Below are 25,359 nucleotides of genomic sequence, written 5' to 3'. Positions count from 1 at the left end.
CGCTACTGAATCTTTGGGATCCCCGCTAGGTCACATTAAAGGAAGACATCAAAGAAATTGAGGTTTGCTCTTTGATTTGTTATGGGTAGGTTTGATAAGCTCACAAGTATTACAGAAATGCTCTGTGAACTCAGATAGGAATTGTTTCTTGTAAATGACAGCTTTAACTACAATTAAACTCTTAAACCACTTCCAGATTTGTGTTGGACCTTCCATCAAGCTACGGACCCCCTTGAAGATGTCTCCCGCAGTCGGAGACGAAACGTTGGGAATCATCACAGAATTCATCAACCGACCACGGCATAACAGCCCAGATAATTATAATGGACATGATATTTCCGGCCGTGAAAGTTTACATTTTAAAAAAAGAAATGAACAAATATATCAAAACAAATGCTACCAGCCTCATTTTGTTTCTTCTAGACCTCAGCTACAGTTACAGCTACATCCGTCTACAGCTACATCCACACTCCATGACCCACAATATGGTGCAAGGCAGAGGCTGATCCTTACACGGTATGTACATTGATGCCAGAAGAATCGTTCTACAGTCCGTCACAAATGCCATTTCTCTAAACTTTCTCAATAGTGTTCCACAAAAATAATGTTTTCTGCCCTCCAGGGACTCCTATCTGAGTTAACAGAGCATTTCTGTAATACTTGTGAGCTTATCAAACCCACCCATAACAAATCAAAGAGCAAACCTCAATTTCTTTGATGTCTTCCTTTAATGTGACCTAGCGGGGATCCCAAAGATTCAAGTGGTACTCAAGAATGGGTCACATAAGTGTTCTTATGCAGTCCCTTTTGTAGATAGGTACACTTTTGAAGAATTATTTCAGTAAACCAAAGTCAACCATTCGCCTTCGCTACAAGTAACTATTTCATATCACTCTGCAGTATTACATGTAAATATTATATTTAATTGTCATGAGTGTGTCAAGCAGCACACCACCAACACTGTATTCAAACACTACAGATTTTTTTTTCATACTCATCTGCATTAACTTACATTTTCAACAGAGCAGGCTGCCATGTATAACAATTAATAACACCAAACAGAAATTCTGTCTAGGTCATCCTGCATGCTGCTGCAGTCAAACAGTGACAACACTTTCCCATACACTACAGCGTCACCATAAAATAGTCACAGAATGCTGCTCACCCTATCAAGCTGATCATTTATGTATACAGATAACAAGGGCAGACCTATCACACTTCCCTGGGCCACTCCTGTTGACGCTCTTGTCTCTAATGAACACGCTCCACCCAAAACAACGTACTGGGTTTCATTATTTAAAAAGTCATATAATAATTTGAGCATGACAACTTTCTGAAATGTCGTTTCACAATATTCTGCTATGGTAGTCATTGAAGGCATCACACATTGCTCTCTTGACAGCCAAATGTGTTGCATTCAGCATCTCTCTATCTATAGCCCTACACTTTGTTTTACACGTATTATGCAGTAATCTCAGATTCTTTAGCAATTTCTTTACAATGACTCTATACCATGGAGGTTTCCTCCCATTATGAACTGTTCTACTGTGTACATAATATCTATCCAGCGTGTGGTGAATTACTCTTTTAAACATTATTTATGATGATGGGTTTAAAGGGACCAAACTGAAATCATTGGTGGAAATTTAAATCACCCACCAATTAACTGGTAATATTACAGTTTTGTTAGTGGTGGGCATGATAAGACATCCTGCAAAACTTTACTAAATGCCCTCTATGAAAACTACCTAGACCAGATAGTTAGAAACCCCACTGATGATGGAAATACACTGGATCTAATGGCAAGGAACAGGCCTGACCTCTTTGAGAATGTCCACGTTGATACTGGTATCGGTGACCATGATGTAGTTGTGACAACAATGATTACCAAAGTACAAAGGACAATCTAAACAAGCAGGAAATGGCAAGGAACAGATCTGACCTCTTTGAGAATGTCCACGTTGATACTGGTATTGGTGACCATGATGTTGTTGTGACAACAATGATTACCAAAGCACAAAGGACAATCTAAACAAGCAGGAAGATACATATGTCCAGTAAACTAGATTAAAAAATCAGTAATGTCTTATCTCAATGAGGAACTTGAAACTTTCAGCAGAGGCAGGAGCATGTGTTAGCAGATAGTTACTGCAGGCAACAACACAAAAGGGGTGGGGTGGCAATATTTGTAAATGAACATCTTCCATTTAAGAAAATCTCATTTTTTAAACAATACTGGAAAGAAGGAACAATTGAAATGGCTGGTGTTGTGGTCCACATAAACACTCATTAAAGCAGGTTAGCCAAGCATAAAGTTATTGGTATGTACCACTCACCAAATACAGATGTGTTGTATTATCTTGATAGACTTAACAGGGCATTTAGACAAACAAGTCCCACTGACCTTAGCATGTTTGGAGACTTAAATACTGATGCAAACTCCTGTACTATAACCTATTTGAAAATAACAGATATACTTTACTCATATAATCTCACAAATTTAGTGAACTCTGACACTAGAGTAACAGAGTCAAGCTCCAGTAAGATAGATTATGTAATAGTCAACAAAAATGTAAAAGACAAGGTTAACTTTCGAAGTTAATATTCATTACTTAGATCACTACTGTCAGGTGTTAAAATATTTAAGGTTTGCTGTACCAACAGCAACTACGATAATTGAGAAGCGGATCCTGAATAACACCAACACCAGAGCTTTCAAAACTAAGTTAGCAGAGGAGAAATGGGACACTATTTACCAACCTAAAGGGTCAGAAGATAAATGGGAAACATTTTATAGGACAGTGCTGAAGCATTTCGATGCTGGTGCCCTCTCAAAGAAATAACTAGGGTTCGAACCAACTCTCCTGTTTAAAGTAATTCTAGGCTGAAACTTACACCTAGGCTGAATCAGTTAAGGCAGAATATATATGATCTTGACTACTTACATAAGGAAACAAAGCCACATATATTTAAGAAAAAGTACAATCAAGCCAAAATAACTGTTAAGACAGACCTTTTGCACTTGAGGAACCAGATAAACAATGGTGCAATAGAGCATTCAGACAACATACGTAAGGCATCCTGGAGACTAATCAATAAACACCATAAAGCCACAAGCAAGGGACAGAGTGAACCAGTTAGCATTAGACACGAAGACCATCTAGTGAAAGATCCAAAAGAAGTATGTAATTTATTCACTAAGCATTTTTTATCTCTCCTTTTGACCAACCAGCCCCTATTACAGGTCTACAGGATGGCACAACAAATGATATCAAGACTGGTATAGAGCTCGAATTTATGGAGGTGAATCACTAGGAAATATTTAACACAATACAAAAGCTAAAGAACAAGCATTCATCTGGATGGGGTGGTGTCTCAAGTGTGATGTTAAAGAAATGTGCCAATGAAATAACTAAACACCTTACCTATCTTATAAACTGTAGTATTAATGAAAACATATACCCAAATGCCTTAAAAATAAGTGCTAGACAGCCAGTCCATAAGAAGGGAAGCAAAGAAGAAGTTCCAAATTCTAGATCGATATCAGTTATCCCTACCTTTGGTAAAATATTTGAAACAGTAATCCTATCACAACAAACATCATTTTTCTCAAGACACAAAATGCTTACCGAATCGCAGCATGGGTTTAGGACAGACCTAAGCACTGCCATGAAGTATATAGCAATAAAGAACGAGGTATGCACACAACCAGAGAATTCCTTGACCTGAGCAAAGCTTTTTGACTCAGTAAATGATGAGCATCTCTTAAATAAACTGCGGGCCTACAATGTCAGTGATGCCACAATGAAACTTCTATCCACCTATCTGGTTATCAGAAATAATGTACCAAACTTGCACATCAAAGTAACATTAAGATCTTAACTTTTAAATCCACAAGTGAAACAGTGACACAGGGAGTCCCTCAAGGCTCAATTCTTGGACTTTTCCTCTTTTTAGCATATATTAATGACTATACACCCCATTAACTTGCACATTGTAAATTATGCTGATAACACCTCAGTTTTATTTCATGCTAAAGATTGTGAGGAACTGAAATTCTCAGTACGTAATGGGATACTAGAATTAAGTTCATATTTTCATGCACAAGGATTAAAGGTCAATGTAAATAAATCCCAGATGCTAATATTTACAACTGGCAGCTCACACCACTCATGCATAAATGAGGTATGTGGTATAGTGGCAGAGGAAGCAAACGAGTGTAAATTTCTAGGGGTCCATTTGGACTCAAACCTCTGGTGGATTAACCACATTAATGCTGTATGTAAAAAAGTCAGCAATGGGCTGTATCTTCTTAGACAACTGTACAAAATGGTGCCCACCCACACACTTAAAACTGTGTATTATGGGACAATCTATCCCCATGTCAACTACTATATAGAAATATAGGGTTGTGCTGCAGACATTCACCTTAACAGATTACTATTGCTACAAAAAAGAGGGTTAAGGATTATACACGGACTAGGCTACAGAGACTCTTGCCGTGATGTTTTCAGACAACACAAGTACTTCACCATATACTCTTTGCATCTTTATAAATTAATTACTTTTTTGGTCTCACAGCAAACTTAAGCAACTAAATGTAGTGATATGCAAGACCTCAGCACCAGGTCCAAAGAAAAATACTACAAACAAAGAACAAGATTAAAAATGATGGACCAGAGCCTATATATTAATGGACTGATATGGTATAATAAACTGCCAGAGCCCATGAAAAACAGTACTAAAAAGCAATTCAAATCAAAACTAAAAGAATTCTTAATTGAAAAGTGGTCTCTATTCACTCAACGAATTTTAAATGGTTAAGTTTAAGAGCTGTAAAATAATGCGTAAAAAAAATAATTGCCTGTACTAATATGTGTAAGATGTAATGTATTTTGACAAGCATCTATTTGCTTTTTAATTACTACCTGTAAGGCTAAGATCTAAATGTATTTTATGTTTGTAACTGTACTTGACGTTTGCAAAAGCCATCCTATTGATGCCTCAACGAAAAAAAAAATCTAAATAAATAAATGTAGAGGAACTCTGGCTCAATTTAAATGAGTAATGCGCCACGCACTGGATAGATATGTACGCAATACAACAGTTCATAATGGGAGGGAACCACCACGGTATACAGTCACTGTAAAGAAATTGCTACAGAAATGGAGATTACTGCATAATAAGCATAAAACAAAGGGTACGGCTATAGATACAAAGATGCTGAATGAAACTCGTTTGGCTGTCAAGAGAGCAAACAAAAAACTGTGCTCATTTCTTGGAAAAGGGCACAGGTTACCCCCATCTACAAGAAGGACAGTAGAAATAATCCACAAGACTATCGTCCAGTATCCTTAACATAGATTTGTTGTAGAATCTTAACATATTCTGAACTCAAACATAATGAGACATCTTTAACAGAATGACCTCCTCAATGCCAACCAGCATGATTTTCGAATGCTTTGATCATGTGAAACCCAACTCGCACTTTCACATGACATACCGAAAGCTTTGGTTCAAGGCAACCAGGTAGATGCAGCATTTCTCGATGTCTGAAATGCACTTGACTCAGTACTGCACCTAAGCTTATCATTATAAGTATGATCATATGGGGTACCCAGTGAAATTTATGACTCGATTGAGGGCTTTTTGGAAGTGAGGGTACAGCATGTTTTCTTGGATGGAGAGTCATCATCAAATGTAGAAATAGCTTCAGGTGTGCCCCAGGGAAGTGTGTTGGTACCCTTGCTGTGCTTTTTGCAGATGATGCAGTTACCTATAATGAATAGTCGAACAGCTGGGCGACCGAACTGAATTCCTAACAAACAGGGCTCAATACGACATTCTGAATGGTGCGGCAAATTTCGAAAGTTGTTCGGTGTTATTTTTGTGTATTTTGGTATAAGAGACAAGTGGCCCACAGTAGCTCGTTACAGAGTAATTGCGTTTCGTTTGATTTATTCACGCTTTTCTCTTTGTATCCATATTGCAGTATAAATATCTGCTCAACAGGGCAAATTTCGACGTCATGGGAAGTGTTTGTTGCTTGGACACAAACTTGTTCAAATCACTTATGGTACTTGATGTTGACAACACTTCCTCTTAAGCTTGCATTTAGTTCTGCTCGGGTTTATGTTTCCGTCTGTGTTTGTTTCATGTTAAGAGTGACACACGATAGGTTTACTGATAACTCGCGTATGTGTTCACTAAATTCAATGAATAGCGCCACATCTACGACGCTATGCTGAGCTGTTCTTGCAACCACAGCACAGTATTTTTGAAACTGCCTGAGGATCGTTGAATTACGCTGTTTTTTATGTTATAGGTTTTGTTGCTTGCATATATTATAGACTTTTTCGTTGTTGTTGAGGTATTTTTACAGAAACGGAGGAAATTGTGGTAACAAATCTAATAGATTATAATTACATTATTACACTGAAACAAGACACCGGAAACCACGGATCCTCTGTAATAAAATGCTCAGAAAACATCCTCGAATAACTTCTGAAATTTTGTCGGTGTAGTTCGGATTCATCACATATAAATACAAAGCAATGCATTTAAGACGAAAAGTTTTGACATACAGGGTGCGTGAGGAGGAAAGGTACATGCTTTGACGGGTGAAACTTCTGGTTATTCTGAACAAAAAACTTCTAATAAACATATGCCCTTTTGTTAACCGTCTCCGGGTAAGCCAATGAAAACAGCTAGGAACGAGAAAGGTGCAGGTGACAGTAAATTAAGATATTATGTTATGGTTTGTTTAATTGTGTTCGCTTTCTCACAGAAGATGTTCAAACAGTCCACCGTCAACTCCAATGCATGTTGCTGCTCTTGTAGACAGGTGTTGTGTCGCCGATTGGAGCTCGGTGTTGCATTCCTTTATCTGGGCACAAGCACGTAAAATACGAGCGAGAAGTTCCTCTCTTGTGTCCACGCCTTGTAGACGTTGCTCTTGTTGAGATACTGTGTCACTGGCCGTACGGAGTGTGTAGGAGCTCCGTCATGCTGAGAGAAAATACGAGCTCGTGTTGCCGTCCACGTATTCTGGTAACACATTTTGAAGAAACTCGAGATAGCGCGTCCCAGTAAGACGGTTATCTAAACCAATTGGACCGATGAGTTGGTCATCAATAATACCGCACCACACTTTGACTGAGAAACGTTGCTGAAAATTCGTTTCCACAGTATGGGGCACATTTTCATTTGCCCATACATGAGAGTTGCGCTTGTTGATTCCGTTGCGGCTAAATGTTGACTCGTCAATGAACAGAATAAGTGGAATTAATCGTTCATTGGCAACGATCCACAGACAGAATTCTTGCCGGGCGGCAGCATCTCCTTCATGCAGATTCTGTACATTCAGCCGATCAAAGGGATACAGACCGTGCTCGTGTACTGTGCATATCACTCGTGTCTGTGGAATACCAAGTTGGGCAGCAATTCTTCTACAGTCAGTAGTAGGGTTTAGTAGGGTTTTGTTCCACTACTTGAATTTTCTGAACTTCATTAAGAGTTCGTTGTACGGGACGTTCAGAGACAACATTTAGCTGGAAAGCGTACCACGCTCAAGCAATCCGTGAGACATCCTGCTAAACACGCTGCTATCTGGCACTCTGCGATTCGGAAATCGTTGGTATTCTCGCACAGGAGCTCTGGAATTCCCATTGGGCAAACTATAGATAAACAACATGTCAGCATACTCTGCATGTGTGAAGATCCGTGGCATTTTCACTACACAGAACTGTATTCGTTGTTCACGTAACAACACTGCAGTACCGTGCACTACGACAAGCACTGTCGGACTGAGGCTTGAGGTAAAGTGCAAGTGACTGGCTGGCGGCTCCTTTTGACTTTCCTCACTGTGAGGAAGTTCGTGTGGAAGTTTGTGGCCTGTTGGCCTTTACTCCCCTAGAAATCTTGTTGAATCTTCTTTCTGGACTGTTGGTTATATCTGGACTGGGAAGGAGTGCCGGAAATCTCTCTCTTGGTCTTGTCGATGTGACGTTTTTTCTTCTTCTTCTTGCTCGTGACTGAGGACTGTTCCTCGGTGTTGACTTCATATGTAACTTATTCCGTCTTGAGTTTTTCTCCGTAAACCAGAGAAATGGATACACAATGCATCTGCACAGTGGTAAATATACGGTAGGAATTAATCAACTCGTAATCCTCCCTGGAAAGTCCTACAAGACCTTCTGGGTAACCAACTGGTTGATGTGGGGGTTGCGGTTTCGGATGATTTGGTGGGACAAAAGGATAGGGATTATCGTGGTGAGGATATGTACCATCTCGAAGCGAACTGGCAATCTTCTTCATTACAGCACTTGCGCTGTACAGGTCCGGAAGCGGGAGGAATGGTGCTTCTTCCCACTCTTCCTCCTCTTGTGCAGCTGCTTCGGTGTCCTTTTGCTGTGTCGCTTTCGCACACTTCAAGCACGCAACTGCGTCGCTGCAGTGCTTGGCGACGTGGCCAAGCTTTTGGCAGCGAAAGCACTGCGCTGCAGTCTTCCTCCTCTTGTTGCCGGACGTTCCTGCTAGCGTGAACAGCAACTCCGCAAAGGCAGCAGCTTCGCGTCCCCTTGCGCGTCCTGACATCTCGAGTAGCAACAGCGACAGCAGCGATGCGTACCTCTCCGCAGCCTGAGCGGGAATGATGCGCCAGTGAACTGCGCACTGACAGGGTTACTAAGGACGACGCTACACGTTCCCTTTCCTAGTTGTTTTCATTGGTTCACTCGGAAACAATTGAGAAAGGGGAGTTTTTTGTTCAGAATCACCATTAGTATCACCCCTCAAAGCATGCACCTTTCCTCCTGACTCACCCTGTGTATTGAATTTGCTGTCCGTGGTCCGTCTCTGAAATCAGTCATGAATTTAAAGTACGCAAGTGTTACTGTACGGAATCATTTGAGGAGAGAAATAAAAATTTAGCTGTAGGGAAGTCGGTGCCAAACTAATATGTATTGGAAGAATGCAGGGGAAATACAGGGACTAGACAAAAATATAGAAACACCGCGAGAGATGCGTGCTTGAACATAAATCCAGATGCTAGCCAGCCTGCGGGATGCGCTGCTGTATTTGATCACGGACTGCATCTGTGCACTGTCATCAATACGTTGCAAGTGCCAGTAGGGTCAGAAAAGTGTTCTGTGTCACTCATGTCGGAGCTAACGGAATCCGAACATGGGCAAAGTCTTCGTAGTCCTTTGTTTGGTGCTTCAATAACCAAGCGAGCCGAAGGATTTGGTTTTTCAAGAGGTGCCGTATCGAATATTTATACCGCGTACAGGGAAAGCGGAAAAACATTGTCTGCTGAGTCACAACGTGAACGAAAATATGTATTTTTGAGTGATGGTGACCGACGGACGTTGAAGAGGATTTTTATGAAAAGTACGAGGATAACACTTGCAAAAGTCTGCTGAACTGAATGTCGCACTTGCCAGCACCAAAACAGATCGAGAAGCAGGGAATTGCAGGGCTAGCTTGAATTACAAACCCACCCATCAGTGATGTAAATGCCCCTAACAGGAAAAACATGGCGCTGAAGGTATAGAACGTGGACTCAGGTGCAATGCAAGAGAGTAATTTGATCGTATGAGTCCTGTTGCACACTGTTTGCAATTTCAGAGTTTACATCCCTAAGGTGATACACAGCGGGAGTTCGGTGAAGATTTGGGCAGTCGTATCGTAGTATTCTGTGTGCCCCCATATTTATTCCGCCAAGGATCTTGTGAACATTTTGGCTGATCTGGTCCACCCCATGGTACAGTGTTTGATCCCCAATAGTGATGCTCTGTTCCAAGACGACAGAGCCCCTGTTCACACAGCTCGCATCGTCCAGGGCTGGTTCTGTTAGCACGAAGATGTGTTGTCGCTACTACCCTGGCCACCAGAGCCACTAGGCCTCAATATTATTAAGCATTTCTGGTCTACTTTGGAAAGAAGGGTTCGTGAACGCTGTCCACCTCATCATTGTCACCTAAACGTGTCGCTATTTTGCAGGAAGAATTGTATAAGAGTCCCTTTAAAAAAACCACACAGGGCCCGCATTACGCATTCCGAGACGACTGGAAGCTGTTTTGAAACCCAACGGTTTTTGTGCAACGTATTAGGCATGGTAATGTTTTTGGTGTTGCCATGTTTCTGTTCACTCCCTTGCATGACACACACACTAAAAAGATGTATAATATACCCTTGTTCGACCAGTTCATGGGTAATGTTCTTCTGGCTGGGACCACTACCACGTTGGGTCAACGGAAGATGTAGAAATCACTCAAAGAGCAGCTACAAAATTCGCGACGGGTTTCTTTAATTAGAGATTTGGTGTCTGATGATGCTCAAAAAGCTGAACTCTGCGTCGTGGAAGTACAGTATTTACCCATAAATTTTCGAGAGCACACGTTTCAAAACGGGTCAAGAAACGTACTGTTTCCTCCAACATACATTTCGTGTAAAAACCATGACACTGAAATTAGATAAACAAGGGCCATTACAGGGGGTTGCATTAGTATTTCTTGCCAGGTATCCCCGCCTAAAAGTGATGGTAAGGGAAGGGTGAGTGTCAGCACGCTATGTCCCTTCTTTCGCCCAACGAGCGAAGGCTTGCGAAGTAGAGGTGTAATGTGGGCGGCACATTAAACCCTAATCTCCCTTCCTATCTTCCTTCCTCGCAGCGTGCGTCATGTGCACCAGTGGTAGCCTTGACAGAGCACTAGGCGTGTTTGGCGGAGGTCCGGGTTATTAATGGCATGTGTACACTGTGGCTGGTTTGTCCGCTAGGACCCTCTGGCGTAAAGAGCGCCAGGGATATCGAGACGTAGCGGCGACATCGCTTAGCGAAATTTTGCTTGGCTCATTATAACTTTCTGATGCCGTGTAGGTATCATTATGTGACAAATGAGTACGTATCACGGCCAGTGCTTCTTCATATTCGTAGCTTTATAATCAGCCTATACAGCGAATGGAAGAAGACGCATCTGCTCTCATTAGCTCGGAAAAAAAAATCGTCGCAAACCGAATTCGCATCATGCCCCGCCAAACACACAAATCTGAAGGTTCAGCATGAGTTCGAAGAAAGCCAAAATAAGTACTGAATATTAGTTTGTAGCGATTGTACCCAGAGTCGTGAAATCTCAACTGTTTCTTCATTCTCCACTAAACTTACATCAGTTGTCTCCCCCCACACTCATACATCAATATAGCTCGCGTTCTGTGTACCTACTTGCACACGATTACGGCACAGTTGCTGCTGGTCGAATGGAATGAGTTACAACGACCTGCTGCTGTTTATCGTCTTTAAATTTATTGACGTTGAGAAAGAAAAGGAAATGACAGTGCTGACGGAACGTACAACTTTAATATTAAAGTCTACTAAGTCTGTGATGTCCAAGTTACTGCAGGAGCGACATGATCTTAAGCGGCGTAGAATTAAGATACTTACTCAAAAGAGGAACAGGCAAAGTGCGCATTAAATGTCCCACTGACTACAAGGATAAAGGTGTTATTAGCAGCATTTTCTGCGATATTACGAACAACGCGAGAAACAAAATTTTGCGACAACTTCGCTGGTTTTTTTTCCCCATAGAACTGGACTTAAACGTAAGCAAGGAAACTGAAAAAAATTGATCTGTGTATGGCATTTGGTTTTGAAAGGGGGCAGTATAAGCGGGTCATTTTCGAACGAGATGGTCGTTACAAAACATGAATACTGGATTAGATTTTTATGAAAAAATGAAGCATCAATATTAAAGCGACCAACGGTTTAGTCAGACGAAACATGGATTCATACACATTACTTGCTTATTTACTTAACCGGCGATCAGGGACCTTGTTGATTACGCGCCGACCCTAGAAACTGCCTCCAGCAGATCCTGTCCTGTGCAACTTCCGTGTAGCACGCTGTGAACTGTAGTTGTTGCACGTCTTTGCGTACCCCATCCTCCCCACCTTGCTCTCTGTCCTCTCCGGGGCCACTTTCCCACTGGCCTTTGTACCACCACTACTTTTGGAATAACATCAACTGTCATCCTCACAACATATCCAGCGAATTGCAGTCGTTTCAGCTTTGCTTTTAGTACAATATTGTGCTGATTCATCATAATATATATTTTTTTAGTCTTCTCCACCTTTTTTCTTCCTGAACTGACCAAGAACTCTCATGATTTTCTCTTTCGCTCTTGGTGACATTCAATGTTTCTATGTTACATAACAGCACTTGGGCAGTTATCGTATTATATTCCTTCATTTTAACTTTCGTTGAGATTACCCTTGATTTCATTATTGGTTTTAGGTTGTTATATGATCTGGAAGCATTAACGATTCGTTGGTTTACTTCAATCTGGACATTATTTCTCTGATTAAAGTGTGATCCCCATGTACTTGAAGTCATGTACCATCTTCAACTTCCTCTCTTCCACCTGCAAATACCCATGCTCGTTGTGGTACATCATTTTACTTAGTTCTATAACTTCTTGATTGATTCTCACGCTACCTTCCCTGCACTAATGCCCTCGTCCTCCAATGTATTTATCATTTGTTTCTCTTGACTAGGACGAAGCTGCCATATCATCGGCAAACGCTAACATTTGCAGATTTCCATTCAGGTTGATGCCCTTTCCTACTCTTTTCATTTCGTGTAAAACTTTCTTAAGTACGAAGTAAAATAATTCCGGTTTTACATGCACATTACATTCCGAATAAATGTTTTCAGTGAATGAGTGTGTGTGTGTGTGTGTGGTGTGTGTGGTGTGTGTGTGTGTGTGTGTGTGTGTGTGTGTGTGTAATATTGTGAAACAAAAGTTCAGCTCAATGTTCAGACGTGTAGCGTGTAATAGCCCTTCACTTATAATAATACTAGATTGTATGCTGTTATCACATCGCCTCCCTGTTCCTCAGGCACAAACGCGACGATGCTGCTACGCTCGCCAAGTCTTCAGTTCGATTTGCTGGATAATGCAATGTCTAACCTCGAGATTTGCACATAATTTGGCGCCTCTTGCTAGCTAAACACAGATATTCGTGTCTTTTTTTCCCAACTGGAGATACCACGTCCTTCACAAAGACAGGATTCAGGGAAAGTATAAGTGCCAGATGACCGTTTGGGTCTTTCTTATGCCTATTTGACATTGTCACAGTTTCAGTGCCTCAGCCAGCAGACAAAAATCGGCAGTATATTTGACTAAGGGATTCATGAGTCACAACTGTCAGTATACAGTTTTTTTTTTTTTTTTTTTTTTTTTTTTTTTTTTTTTTGGAGAGGGGTGGGGGAGAGGCGGCAACAATGTGTAGAGAGATTCAGTGGAACGAGCAAAAAGGCTCAGTTGTCGGTACAGCAAATGACATGCTATGATCCATTAGTAGGTTGCTGGGAACTGTAGTTTGTTTACAAAGGAGATTGCATACAAAACTCTTGTAAGGCCCACACTGCTCAAATGCATGACGGACATATCAGTTTAGACTAGGAGGAGACATCGAGCCTTATGGGAAGAAGGGCGATGCGAATGGTCACAGGTTGTTTGACTGGCGGGACAATGTGACAGAAATGTTCAAACAGTTCAGCAGGCACACACTTGAAGAAAGACGCCGTACATTCCACAAAAACCTTTTTAGGAATCGTAAAGAACCGTCTTTTAAGGCACTATCTGCTCAGAAGTATCCGAACACGTGTTAGTGGACGTTAATTGGGGTGTGTCCACCCTCCGCCTTTATGTTGCCTCTGTAGTGACACTTTGAATGAGGTGTCGAAATGTCTTCCGAGGAATGGCAGACGGTTCTTGCTCAGGAGAAAAACCAGAGAAGATGGTGATGGTGGCCACTGGGGTCCGGAGCGAAATTGTCGTTCTAACCCAGTGGTTCCCAACCTTTCTTGGACCATACCCCTGAGTGCAATCAGACAGTTAGTACTCCCTCCCCCCTGCTCCCCCACATTATCACCAATTTTAGCACTTAACTAAACTGTAGAATGAAAGACTCTAGAATGAATGAAGGAATCCGTGGTGCATCGCAGGTGCTACCACTTCTTCTCAGATAAGAGAGCTAACTACCCACAGCGAGGTCAGACACTTGTTACAAAACATACTTCCCCTGTATTATTCCTCTCCATTGCGGCACCTGCTTGATCTGCATATTGCAACCCCATTTAAAATCAAGCAGGTTAAAATGTGTGCACTGTAATTACCGTTAGTAAATCACTTCACTGCTGCACTAATTACTGATAACTTACATAATCAGACATTTTGCCGTTGGTGATAGACCGTGCAAATTGTTATATCAAAATAGGAAGCAGTACTGTAAGAATTCTATCAAAGTATGATTCATTGCATCTGCCTTTCCCATGGCCTGCACTATCTAGCAGAGGAAGTCAGAAATAATCTTCCTGAAGTTAACAGTATCATTTCTTGGGCTAAGGAAGTATTTGCTAAGGTCCTATCTGCAGTCAGTCATTTAAGGAAATACACTGAAATGCCAAAGAAACTGGTATTATAGGCGTACGTATTCAAATACAGAGATATGTAAACAGACAGACAATACGGCGCTGCGGAGTTCTTAGATCGGACATTGCTGCTACAATGGCAGGTTATCAAGATTTAAGTGAGTCTGAACATGCTATTATAATCGGCGCACGAGCGATGTGGCAAGGAATCTCCGACGTAGCGATGAAGTGGGAATTTTCCTGTACAACCATTTCACCAGTGTACCGTGAATATTAGGAATCCGGTAGAACATCAAATCTTAGACATCGCTGCGGGCGGAAAAAGATTCTACAAGAACGGGACAAACGACGACTGAAGAGAATCGTTCAACGTGACAGAAGTGCAACCCTTCCGCAAATTGCTGCATTCAACGAAACAGCATCGATATGGGCTTTCGGAGCCGAAGGCCCACTCGTGTACTCTTTATGGCTGCACGGCACAAAGCCTTACGCTTCGCCTGGGACCGTCAACACCGACATTCGACTTTTGATGACTGGAAAGACGTCCCTTTTCGGACGAGTCTCGTTTCAAGTTGTATCGAGCGGATGGACCTATACAGATACGGAGACAACCTTTGTGCAATTGGAGTGATGTGAGACCTCTGACACGCCAGGATACGACTGACAGGTGTCACGTACGAAAGCATCCTGTCTGATCACCTGCGTCCATTCATGTCTATTGTGCATTCCGACGGACTTGGGCAATCCCAGCAGGACAATGAGACACTCCACACGTCCAGAACTGCTACAGAGTGGCTGCAGGAACACACTTCTGAGTTTAAACAATTCCACTTGCCACCAAACTCCACAGACATGAACATTACCGAGGACATCTGGGATGCCTTGCAACGTGCTGTTCAGAAGGAATCTCCACCCCCTCATACTCTTACGGATTTATGGACAGCCCTGCAGGATTCATGGTGTCAGTTCCCTCCAGCATTAATGCAGACATTAGTCGAGTCTATGCCACGTCGTATTGCGGCACTTCTGGGTGATCGTGGGGCCCCTAGACGATATTAGGCAGGTTTACCAGTTTCTTCGGCTCTTCAGTGTATATCTCAGTGCTAAAGCACAGACTGCAAAAGCAGAACGAATATCATATGATACATGAAATAGGAAAACTTTTGGACATTCGTTAAAATTGGCGCATTTTCTTCAGCAGGTGAGTGAATTGTATAATAATTGAGTAGTGATGATGGAATGTGCAGAAAGAGCATCCAGGGAGCAATCTGGTGATCAGGATCAAATTGTAGGCAAACATCAATAGCGTCATTTTCATTGCGTCTAGTAACTGAAATATTACAGCCTTGGTTTGAACCATTTACCGCCTTGTTGAGTCTTCCTGCTTTACCGTTTCATAGCTGTAACTGCCATGAAAAGCCGTCCGCTGTGGCCGTGCGGTTCTCGGCGCTTCAGTATGGAACCGCGCGACCGCTACGGTCGCAGGTTCGAATCCTGCCTCGGGCATGAATGTGTGTGATGTCCTTAGGTTAGTTAGGCTTAAGTAGTTCTAAGTTCTAGGGGACTGGTGACCTCAGATGTCAAGTCCCATAGTGCTCAGAGCCATTTGAACCATTTTGCCATGAAAACTATTGTAGAAACTGTAGTAAGTTATTTCTCATCGTGCAAGCAATTGTTCTTTGTCCGCAAGTGCAACTATATATTCCCGCTCGATTCACTGTATTACTTTGGGCGTTTGAAAAGTCCGTGCAAAGTCCGAGACATGGTACCACCGGCGCGTATCGAGGTCGTATTTAGTTAGTAGCATCTTTGGAAAGAATACACACCAAGTTTCAGCCATATTGGTCTATTTCTTTGTGTTTGGTATTCGTGTGAATCAAGGAAGTCGAGTGATTGTAAAAAAAAAAAAAAAATGTGATTGTAAAAAAAAAAATGGACGAAAAAGAATTTCGTGTGGTGATTAAACATTACTTTATAAAAGGCAAAACGCCTCAGGAGACTAAAGAGACGCTTGATAAACATTACAGTGACACTGCACCTTCGATTAGAACAGTTTATAAGTGGTTTCAAAAATTTTCAGAGTGGCCATATGGGCATAAGTGATGCTGAACGTTCTGGACGCCCTGTGGAGGTTACGACTCCAGAAATCATTGATAAAATCCATTATTTGGTGATGGATGACAGAAGAGTTAAGGTGCGTGAGATTGCTAGTGCTGTGGGCATCTCGAATGAACGGGTACATAATATTTTTCATAAACATTTGGACATGCGAAAGCTATCCGCAAGATGGGTTCAGCGATTGCTCATGCTTGACCAAAAACGGAATCGTGTGAAGTGTTGCAAGGATGGTTTGCAGCTATTCAGGAAGAATCCGCAGAACTTCAAGCGTCGTTTCGTCACTGTGGATGAAACATGGATACATTACTACACTCCTGAGACCAAAGAACAATCTATACAATGGGTTACCAAGGGAGAATCTGCACCAAAAAAGGCGAAGACCATTCCTTCGGCCGGAAATGTTATGGGGACTGTCTTTTGGGATTCGCAAGGAATAATCCTAATCGACTATGTGGAAAAGGGTAAAACTATTACAGGTGCACATTATTCATCGTTATTGGACCATCTGAAAACCGAGTTGCAAGAAAAACGCCGGCGATTGGACTGCAAAAAAGTCCTTTTCCATCACGACAATGCACCAGCACACACCTCAACAGTTGTGGTCGCAAAATTAAAGGAAATAGGATTCCAACTCGTTTCACATCTCCCCTAATCTCCAGACTTGGCTCCCTCGGACTACTATCTGTTCTCCAATTTGAAGAAATGGCTGGCAGGGCAAAGATCTGATTCAAATGAGGAGGTGATTGCAGCAACTAATAGCTATTTTGCAGACTTGGACAATTCTTATTATTTGGAAGGGATCAACAAATTAGACCAGCGTTGAACGAAGTGTATAAGTCTAAAAGGAGACTATGTCGAAAAATAAAAAAGGTTTACCCCAAACACGTAAGTAGTTTTTATTTTTGCACAGACTTTTCAAACGCCCCTCGTATGTTAAATTTGCTCCTGGTCCCACGGTAGTAATATATATATATATATATATATATATATAATCACCACTTCACACGCTTTGTTTCTGTGGAGATACTGGTTGACTGCTCCGTTATTTCAGTGGCTGTCGCGCAGCCTCTGCACGCCGTCCTTGAGAAGCTGTTTTGTCGTCGAGAACCGTTCTCGCAAATAATTTACTCGACAGCTCTAATAAAATGTGAAAGCTGACGGGCACTTGAAGGCGTTCACTCCTTCAAGACTTTATAACGTGTCATTGTGTTAAGAGACTACTTGACACGTGTCAGCGTTGAGGTACTTTACCGTTTCATTTCTCCATTTCGGACATTCTGGTTTCTTCTAAATACTACTATCACGATGAAAAAGAGAAGAGTGATAAAATGTGTAATGTCTTGCGCCTTTGAAAGATTACGTTATGAGATCTTAGACAATAGAGTCAAACTCCATAATGACCATGATGTATGTGCACTTACACTTAACGATACGGTGGTAATGGTTTGATGCATAGCCAGTTTAAACAGCTCGTCACATTAACCGAAACTAATACGCAGTAACTTTATCTTCCTAAATTGGCTGCGAAGTTGTTTGTCAGTGGGGGAATGGAAATACAGTTGGGAATCTTAATGTTACTCGTGAGGTACCTGCTATAAACAAGCGGCGCCCAGGTCAGCAAAGAATTAAAATTTCCATGGCAGATGCGGCAGTGAAACAACATTTCGCAAGGACGGGCCGCGTAGCTTGGCAGTATCAAAATGCAATGCGTGCGCACATTCGTATACCAAAGCACATCAGCCACATAGTTGCGTGAGGAAAATTCACAACTGACCTTCTATAGGTATAAAAATTTGCTTCATTTTGCAGCAGGTATGTTGTGAAAACTTCTACAGTCTACCAATTTCGATAGTCAAGTTTGACGAGAAGGAAATCGGTCCACGTGCTCAGATCACAGCAGTAAATATTATTAGTAGCGTGGCTGTCTGCGTTGTAAACATCGAGCGCTGAATTAAAGTGGGGACCCCAGCGAAGTAGTCAGACGTGTCACATGTATATGGCGGAGAGATCACAACTCTAATTAAGTGCTACCACGTGGGACATGTTTGCGCGCACTAAGTATCTAGACTAAGTGTCTGAACAATAGCACATGGAACAGAGCTTTATCGAGAGCCTCTCAGCAAAACTGCCGTCATCGTTATACTGTCGAAATCAAATATACTCGCACGGTTTGGAAATCAGCCTGTTCATAGATACAAAAGGAAGGCAAGGTTGTTTGGAATACTGTGAATTTGTTCATAGGAAATTTCATCGTCGCCCATCGATTCTCACCGCAGACTAGTGGTTGAATATATCACGCAATACAACCCTGCCGGCCGCTAGTGGTTCTAGGCGCTTCAGTACAGAACCGCGCTGCTGCTGCTGCCGTCGCAGGTTCGAATCCTGCCTCGGGCATGGATGTGTGAGATGTCCTTAGGTTAGTTAGGTTTAAGTAGTTCTAAGTCTAGGGGACCGATGACCTCAGATGTTAAGTGTCATAGTGTTTTGAGCCATTTGAACCATTTGAAAACAATCCGGATTGCACTCAGGGGGCTGACTGAACGTGCCGCACTACCATTTAGACGGGATGATCTTCCTTGTAATCTTCTCCTGTTTTGTTTTCTAGCACATCGACTATTTTCAGACAAATTTTCTACCCAACTGTGTACTTTTTTCTGAAATTCATTCCGAAATCTTCAGGCACCGAAGCACAGTTATCGAAATTAAATGCACTCATAAAAATAAACACATCAACAAAAGTTGTGAATAAACACTATCTTTTGAAATTCATGACACACAAAACGAAAATAGGCCCTGACACATGCGTATATATTCATTTATTCATTTGCACTATATCTTGATCACCACATCAAAAAACAAACGTTTATGTACGGACAAAATAGTTTGTTTCCCCAAGGGGTTTTTTCACAACACTCCTGAGCAAAGTCAATATGTGATGGGACGTCTCCTTGCTCAGACGCAGGCTTGATTCCGTCGTAGCATAGAATCGATGAAATAATCAAGCCAGCCCTGGTCCAAATTGTCCCACTCTGCAATGGCGATTCTGAGTAAGTGGCGCAGAGTACGTGGTCATTGTCAAGAAGAAGGAAAAAAGTTTCAGTCTATACCACGCGTGTTCGATTGGGTTGATGGGTTACCGGCAGCCACTCCATTCTGGTGATCCTAGAAAGCTGAAGGAGCATGTTCACGACAACAGCGTAATGAGCACGCGAGTTATCATCCAACCAAATGAAAATGTCACCAAAATGTTGGCGCTATGGACCTACTATTAGTTGCAGAACTTCATCCGTGCACTGTAGAGCACTGAGATTGCCCTCAACAACCAGGAGAGTTCTACGGTGGCCTCATGTAATGCTACCCCAGAACATCACTTCACCATCACCTTACTGCATACGAGGGACACAGCGTTTGAGGCCCTAGATATTACCGGGTTGTCTCCAAACATATTATCTGCAATTATCAGGGTACAGAGAGAGCCATAAAGAACACCCTACGTCAATCCTGGAGCGTCCATTTTGCGTGATTTCGTGTCCATCTCCATACACGTATTTTATTCACTGGCCGACGGAACACAATTGTATCGAAGGATTTCCGAAAGTCAAGAAACATGGCATCAATGTGAGTTCGCCATCTACTCCCTGTTGAATTTCCTGAAAGAAAAAAGTAAGTCGAATTTCACGCCACCAGTGCTTGCCGAAACCATGTTGATTTTTACATACAATTTGTTCGGTCACTACACAAGTCACAGTACGCAAGAAAAATGTATATTCAATATTCTACAAGAAAACAACTTCAGTCCTGCGCGTTGGTATTGCGACCCTTCTTATACCTTGGAACCACTGAATTAGTTTTACTTCAGCCACGTGGTACGCTCCCTTTTCCAAGCTGCCTACAGCAACCTGATACAAGTTGCTCCGCATCCAATCAGGTAATGTGATCTTTCCTCCATCGCGCTATTTGAATTTAACAAAATCTAGAATGTTCTTTTCAAAGCAACCAACCAGACAAGCGCATCGAGTGACTGTTTCAAATTTCGGATAACCACATCTGGGTGGCTTGACAGGGGATCTCATCCGCAACGCCGTCCTCCAAAAAGGAGATCTAGCGTCTCGATCACTGCGCCATCTCGCTCGGTGGATATGCCGAATAAAGGAAAGCACACCTAATATGGACGATCACCAGTTTAACGACGAGACAGCTCATTACTGTCAGCACACAGAACTACCTAAACAGAAGAGGGAACTACGGTAGGGTGAACTACTTCATCTACATCTACATTTATACTCCGGAAGTCACCCAACGGTGTGTGGCGGAGGGCACTTACTGATCATTTTCACGCGATTCATTCAGACGTGAATAAGTTACGGACACCCTGAATTTCTTCATAACGTTGTGTCAAAGCTGTATATACCGCACGTTCCAATTATTAAAATCGCGCAGCATTCGTTAATTACACCCACAATTCAAGATAGTGACAATTTGAAGTGTGCATTAAGATGCTGGAAACACGCGTTCGAATAAATATTACGAATATACCAAATTAAGTATGTATTCGACGACAGAAGATGATCCCGAACCATACAGCCTAAGCGAAAAGGTAATCCAATGACATTTCTTTCATTCTGCGGAGCACTCGCAAATAAAATGGGGCGCACCTAGGCGGATTAAGACGAGTGTTTTGTCCTTCGCGGAAAATTAAAGCAATCATGCATTCAGTTCAGGACTGTCTTGCCTTGAGAGTACGTGATGTTTATAACCTGACATTTATATGTACGAATGAGAGAAGAGTATTTGGGCTTACAGGTTTCAGAGACGAGGGTACTTACGCTGGTCTGGAAGAGTGACCCTAAAATATAGAGTAAGAAACCACCACATCCAAGGTTTGTTTAAAGAGGCAAACATAGCAGAAAAGCATCAAGAGAGCCGCCAACGCTGGCACGAGCAGGTCATGCGACCTAATCCAAACCCCACGACGAGAACTTGACATACAATAACCGAAGGCCACTGATACATGGATTAGGACCATAAAGAATGACCTGTAAACGACGGCGCTGTACCCTGAAACAACGCAAATACGTTCAGAATGGCGTAACAAGATTAGGAGGGCCGACCCCAAAGGCATGGGAAATATGGCACGGAAGAATAAAAAAAATGCGGCAAAAATTCACACCGTGTCCGAGCGCTGTAACAAAGCGTCATCTCAAGAGAAGTCGGTGGCAGCACAACATAGGTTTACAAAAGGCTATGAAATGAAATGATCGTATGGCATTGTTGGCCGATGCGGGGAAGTTCGGCCGCCGTATTGCAAGTCCTTTTTAGTTGACGCCACTTCGGAGACTTGCGAGTTAACGATGATGAAATAATGATGAAGAACACACAACACCCAGTCATCACGAGGCAGAGAAAAACCCCTGACCCCCCGGGAAATCGCACCCGGGACCCCGTGCGCGGGAAGCGAGAACGCTACCGCAAGACCACGAGCTGCGGACACAAAAGGCTATAAGCTCTATGAACAAAACGAAGTTCTTATCTGAAGCTTCCTATTACTGGGACTCTGTAATAAAATCAGTGGTAGAACTGGTTAAGAACATAACAATTCAACAGAAAGCGTGCCTATAATCTTAGCGCAGTCTCACCCCCCCCCCCCCCCCCCTACACACACACACACACACACACACACACACACACACACACACACACACACACACAATTTGCTTACGATGAAATATTTGCCTCTGTAAAATTACACAAACTAACATTGACCTTTCGAGAAAACACATTTTTTTGGGCGAAGGGGGAGGGCAGAAATGTAGATGTTCGTAATTCATTCGACAGTATTTCGTAATAATATACTACTGGCCATTAAAATTGCTACACCACGAAGATGACGTGCTACAGACGCGAAATTTAACCGACAGGAAGGAGATGCTGTGATATCCAAATGATTAGCTTTTCAGAGAATTTACACAAGGTTGGCGCCGGTGGCGACACCTACAACGTGCTGACATGACGAAAGCTTCCAACCGATTTCTCATACACAAATAGCAGTTGACCGGCGTTTGCAGCAGCATGGACTATCAGCTCGGAGACCATGGCTGCGGTTACCCTTGACGCTGCATCACAGACAGGAGCGCCTGCGATGGTGTACTCAACGACGAACCTGTGTGCACGAATGGTAAAACGTCATTTTTTGGGATGAATCCCGGTTCTGTTTACAGCATCATGATGGTCGCATCCGTGTTTGGCGACATCGCGGTGAACGCACATTGGAAGCGTGTATTCGTTATCGCCATACTGGCGTATCACCCGGCGTGATGGTATGGGGTGCCATTGGTTACACGTCTCGGTCACCTCTTCTTCGCATTGACGGCACTTTGAACAGTGGGCGTTACACTTCAGATGTGGTACAACCCGTGGCTCTACCCCTCATTCGATCCCTGCGAAACGCTACATTTCAGCAGGATAATGCACGACCGCATGTTTCAAGTCCTGTACAGGCCTTTCTGGATACAGAAAATGTTCGACTGCTGCCCTGGCCAGCACATTCTCCAGATCTCTCACCTACTGAAAATGTGTGGTCAATGGTGAGCGAGCAACTGGCTCGTCACAATACGCCAGTCACTACTCTTGATGAACTGTGGTATCGTGTTGAAGCTGCATGGGCAGCTGTACATGTGCACGCCATCCAAGCTCTGTTCGACGTAATGCCAAGGCGTATCAAGGCCGTTATTACGGCCAGATGTGGTTGTTCTGGGTACTGATTTCTCAGGATCTATGCACCCAAATTGCGTGAAAATGTAATCACATGTCAGTTCTAGTATAATATATTTGTCCTATGAATACCCGTTTATCATCTGCATTTATTCTTGGTGTAGCAATTTTAATGGCCAGTAGTGTAGTATTTTCTTCTAAAGTCACCCTTCTGCGTAATACTGAGGCTACCCGTTTGCTCTCCCGACAACTGATAAGTTCGTGGCAATTAATTTTACTTGGTAACGTTGCATGTAGACATTCAACCTGTGTAACAAAATCAAGAGACTTACCATTAATGCTCTAAACGGATACAACAGGACATATTTCCTTGTCTGAGACGACCAAATGATTGAACAGAGAATGCTTTTTTTCCCTATACATTGCCCGTAACGAAAAATTCATCTGAACAGCAAAGGATTGAATTGGATTCCCCTTCGTACGCTATGAAAACACTTTACTTGCATAATAGCTGTTAATATAATATTACTGTTACGTAGTTTGAATTTGCAAGATAATTTATCTTTAAATTTAGTATTAGGACCTTGCAGACAAATATAAATATATTTAATATATCAGGAGACCATCATCCAAGTCCCTCGTGTGTAGCTATCAGTGAAGGCACTCAAAACCAACTGGGCGCTATAATCGGTTGACGCTACGTCTCATTATTAATAATAAAGCGTGGTTAAGTTCTTTATTCAGTTCTGAGGTAGCCGAATTGATAGCTCAGTTGAAGTACTAAATGCCAAAGTTACATTCCTGTTTCGATCTTGGTCCAGCACAATTTGAAGGTCAAAACTGTCAAATAATAATAAAACGAAACAACATAGTTTATTTCAGCTGTTCTCAAACTGAAACTAAGCTGAATAAGAATATAGTTAATAATAAATAAATTAGTGGAAGTATAGAAATAAAAGCAACTAACTACTCGTGTCGTGTGGAATTAACTTCCTAGACAAATGGTTCTTGGCTAATATACTTACTGCAGTGATATCCAGTTATTCGAAACAAACTCGAAGATTATTACTGGATTCAGAGAGAAGATCAAAACTTCATGCAACATGCCCGAGCCGAGGTATCTTTTGGGTCTGAGGAGAATGTTTTATTATTATTCAAACGAGCAAGGTCAACGGCTCAACCGCTGTCATGAATAGTTTACAGGTTGCAGCTACTCCTGCAAATGAAATATCAGATTTATGGAAGAAGCTACTTCTCTCTATTTATTTCGTACCATCCTTTGGGTGTTACAGTACACAAGCGGCAGCATAATTTTTCTTGTATGCAGAATATAGGTGCAGACAGATGATGATCCAGTCATCAACTCGAAAGATTGGTTTGACGAAGGATTCCAGGTCCTTTGCTTGCCAGTTTACAAGACAGTCTATGATGCTTGATGTAGTAGCTGAGCTGAAATGAAGATGTTCATACATCATGCATCGCAGACTGCCTTGTAAACTCATTTGTAGGTCGGAGGTTCTTTCCTCTGATGATCCGTTCACAACCAGTTTCTAGCAACGAGTCATGTCGTAATGTATGTCCAACTTACGTTTCATTTGTCTTCCTCACAGTTCACGTCCCGTAACCATATATAGTGGTGTCCTTCAAACACAGCTTTTGATGAAATTTATGTTTTCTCGAGGTTTGCATTTTTGGATGTTAGTAGCTGTTTATTTTTATAGATAGCTCTTTTGACGTGTGCAGTCATTGCTACCATGTGATTCTTGCATTTTTCTCGGTTGTCAATTTTACTGCCGAGAAAGCGAAATTCGATCCTCTTTCAAGAGTGCCTTGCCCAAGTTTAACATTTACCCATCCAGCTTCTCTACCAACTACACCCACTATTACCTTAGTATAAATATCATATAGTCCCGGTTTTTGTGTTTATGTACATATTACAGCTATTAGCTTACATCAACAAAGATTACGATAAGCACAGAAGGCTTGGGTGCCGTAAGCCGATGTTATAAGAGACACCTAATGTGCACGAGTCAGGTTCAGACGGCCTGCCACCTAGCGGCAGACGAGTTACACTTGAGCTAAATGGTTCAAATGGTTCT

At 42.2% G+C, this 25,359-nt stretch overlaps 1 protein-coding gene across 1 annotated transcript in view; it reads right to left on the bottom strand.

Moving 5' to 3' along the window:
- Positions 1 to 25,359, bottom strand: part of LOC126473710 (fumarylacetoacetate hydrolase domain-containing protein 2) — a 144,726-nt gene that overhangs the window by 26,770 nt on the left and 92,597 nt on the right. The window lies entirely within an intron of this gene.

This window comes from Schistocerca serialis, chromosome 4, assembly GCF_023864345.2.
Source record: "Schistocerca serialis cubense isolate TAMUIC-IGC-003099 chromosome 4, iqSchSeri2.2, whole genome shotgun sequence".
Classification (NCBI taxonomy): domain Eukaryota; kingdom Metazoa; phylum Arthropoda; class Insecta; order Orthoptera; family Acrididae; genus Schistocerca; species Schistocerca serialis.
Note: the sequence above shows the minus strand (reverse complement) of the source record. Positions and strands in the feature narration are given on the sequence as shown.